Source organism: Leucoraja erinacea, unplaced genomic scaffold, assembly GCF_028641065.1.
Source record: "Leucoraja erinacea ecotype New England unplaced genomic scaffold, Leri_hhj_1 Leri_357S, whole genome shotgun sequence".
Taxonomy (NCBI): domain Eukaryota; kingdom Metazoa; phylum Chordata; class Chondrichthyes; order Rajiformes; family Rajidae; genus Leucoraja; species Leucoraja erinaceus.
Window position 1 is genome coordinate 25,001 of NW_026576258.1, and position 3,488 is coordinate 28,488.

The following is a 3,488-nucleotide window of genomic DNA, read 5'->3' on the forward strand; positions in this document are numbered from 1 at the left end:
TAAATATTTGCAGTTTGTAATATTCTGTCTGCAATTAAATCAGGCTTATCAACGGTTTACATTAAAAAATGTTCTGAACGTCGTTTCCCTTGACCATCCTGCCGTATTGAGAATGTGTTCAACCGGGATGTCCATTCGTTCAGCCGCTGATATCAATGCTGCCCTAGTGGAATGGGATTTAAATGTATTATTATCTATTCTGGCAGCTTTCAGTACCTGTTTGAGCCACCTTGAAGTGGTTTGGCTCGTTACCCCGTCTTGGGGTTTCTGTGGTTGACCCACAGGCTTTCCTCTCCCTCTAGGATTGTGGGTTGTGTCTATATATCGTTGTAGATGGGTCACCACACTCAACCTGGACTCTGGTGGGTAGGCCCGGAATCCCACCAGTGAATTGGGCGTTCCTGGTCCATATAACCATATAACCATATAACAATTACAGCACGGGAAAAAACAGGCCATCTCGACCCTTCTAGTCCGTGCCGAACACATAATCTCGCCTAGTCCCATATACCTGCGAGTTAGGTTTTTACCAGACCTAGAATGATGAACGTGATGCGTCTGGGGTAATCATCATGTTATCCATCTAGTTTTATGGAGTGACTGGACTCTGTGAGCGTATACGAGAGCCATAAGCATGATCGTTTTTAACATAGATTGAGCAAGACTGAGGGATCTGGCTTGTGCCATTCCCTGAGATATGTCAATATCACACCGATATCCCATACATGGGTATACCTGGGTTTTTGGGGTTTATTATTATAATTGCCCTTCATAAGTTTATCTTCAGTGGATGGGATCCCATGCTCTGCTGTCCTGCTGTTTTTAGATAAGCAGACAAGGCGCTTCATGCTGTATTTACGGCACTGTAACTCACCTTTTAATCATGGTGTAGATGGTCCAGGAACTCCAATACGTCAGTGGTTGAATAGTTTGGTATGTTGTCCCTGCGTCGTGGCAGTATTTTTCCCATGTTTCTCTTGGTGACTGTTCGCAGGGATGCCGACATGGTGGTAATGGTTCATTTGGATAATCCCAGTCCCTGGTAAGGTCTATTCAAAACCTACACCCAGGAGTTTGATGTTTTTATGGCATGGGTGGCTTATGCCTGATACTGGGTTGAGTCAGCAACCATGGTCCACTAGGGAAATCCATAGGTGACTCGCCCACCATGTTGTGATGAACTGGGAACCATGGCTGTGTAGGCCGGTCGGGCACGTTCAATATCCCGGAGACAGATTCCATCTGTATTGCGAAGTGCCCGGCTGATGAGGCAGAAGGGAGGAAGGCAAAGCAGAAATTCTCCCTTCCAGCGCGTAGGCATCTATCGCTGCTGCCTCTGATCTGGTTCCTAAGTCACATACATAGGTTACTGGGGATTCCGTCTTGTGCAACCAAATTGATATCTGGCGTTCAAACTGCTTAATACCTTTAGCAGATATTTTGGGTTTGACATCTATTCAATGTTATCATAAATTTCCCCCCCGTGACGAGGTGTCTCCCACTGTGTTCTAGCTTCCTAGGAAATAGGCAGCTGATAGTTAAAATGTCTTTTGACACACCATTGCCAGATCTGTTTGACCAATTTGTTGCAAGCTAATGATTTTATGCTCCCCATATGGTTGATATAAGCCACCACCATAGTATTATCAATCCATAACCGCATATGTACGTGCTGCATTTGAAATGCATATGCTTTTTAACCCAATAGGCGATCACCAAGCCCAAATAGTTGATGCCCGGTGTGTGTAGTAACGATGATTCTGAATTGGTCCATCTGTTACCTGTGCTGGATATGGAGTTAGTTGCTCCCCAGCCTAAAGTACTGGCATCGGTTTTTAATAACCAAGTTAGGATTGGTGATAATAATAGGGCTGAAACCTATGCCAAACATTGTCTGCCCACCACTGTAATTGTGATATAGCTTCAGTGGGTACATTCATGATTTGATTATAGTGACCCGAGCACCTTGGCAAAGTAACGGTCATATGGATAGAATTGATATTGAAGCCCCGATAATCCATGGTAGTTAACGGCTTCAATTTTGGTTTATCTGGGTGTGGGATGAACCTCAGTGCTTTAAGGAGCTGTTTCGTAGCTAGAACTGCTGCCGCAGCTAATTCCTTTGTTTCCCCTAATATGAGGATATCATCCAATATATGCCATGATTATGCTTGTTTACTTAATATTTTCATGGCTATTTTTAATATTTTTGTAATTAGTTTAGGGCTGAGGTTAGATCATTGGGAATGCTCTATACTCCCATAGTTGCCCTATCCAGATAACTTTTTAGGTATCTACAATGATCCTAGTGTATGGGTATAAGATAGTAAGCATCTTCCATATCAATGCTTGCCATAAGGTATCCTTTGGAGATCAGATGTCTGGCAGTGACAAAAAACGTATCCATCTTAAAGTGTATATACTCAACAGATTTATTTAGTGATATTAGGTCAATGATGATGCTACATTCACCATCTTTTGTAGTTTTGGTGAATATATTTGATACAAATTCCAATGGTTCATGTTTACTCCCATGATCCGTTTTGTAATGAGCCTTTCTAGTTCAGCTTGACCTTCTCGCTTCTCTTTCTTAGAGGGAGAAAATGCCCTTTGGGCGCATTGCTGAACTGGCGGTAATATGCCCAATTTGAATTCAAGTTTTTATCCACTAATACTGTTGAGTATATATTAGTTATTTGTGACAGCACCCCATGCTTTTATCAACAAGCGTAAATGCCCCCCCCCCCGCAGTTAGTAGAGCACCCTTATTTTGTGTAAACTGGGAGGAACCAGACTACCTACCTCCATGTTCATTGTTTTTTCATGAAGGCTTAGTTTTGCTGGTATGCTGGTATTGTCGGTGGGGCGGCGCATTTTCCCACGGCTCCGCTCTGGGCCCCTGTCTAAAAAGAACTTTGGGGGTGCTTTGGGGGTAATGTGAAGCGGTCGCCAGGCTTTCACCAGTCCTTGTTCGATATTTGCTGGTGGATGCCGAGGGGTGCTGCAAGCTGGGTGTTGGATGCGATGTCCTGCTCGTTCCATGGCCTGCCCTCATGAGGCGCACAGGTTTAGCTGCCTCTCTTCCCGCAGCAGCGGTTTGCATAGCCCCGTATATTTGGGGTTGAGGGCAGGTCTTATATGCACAAATGTCAGTCGAGTATCCCAAATTTGGGAACATCTTAGGCGTCAGCACACTCGAAGTGCAACGGGATAGCCTCATCCTGGGAGAACCACCTTGGTGATCATGGCGTCTCGCCTGCCAGGTGAGTATGATCCATGGAAACGAGCAAAGGCGGTGACATCTCGACCCTTCTGTTAGGAGCTTCAGAATTCGCTGCTTTTAGCTCTTGTCTGCGAGTCTGCTGACCCAGCTGCCTGCAGATTTACCTCTAGAAAGGCCTACTCCTGCAGGGCTTTGTTTGGGAAGATGGTCGCGTGGAGGAGCCATGTAGTGGCCCACGACACCCAGCAGCTCTTCCTGATCCTGC

At 45.1% G+C, this 3,488-nt stretch overlaps 1 pseudogene; it reads right to left on the bottom strand.

The window, feature by feature from the left end:
* Positions 1 to 3,127: 3,127 nt before the first annotated feature.
* Positions 3,128 to 3,271, bottom strand: LOC129693583 (U1 spliceosomal RNA; annotated as a pseudogene).
* Positions 3,272 to 3,488: the final 217 nt, after the last annotated feature.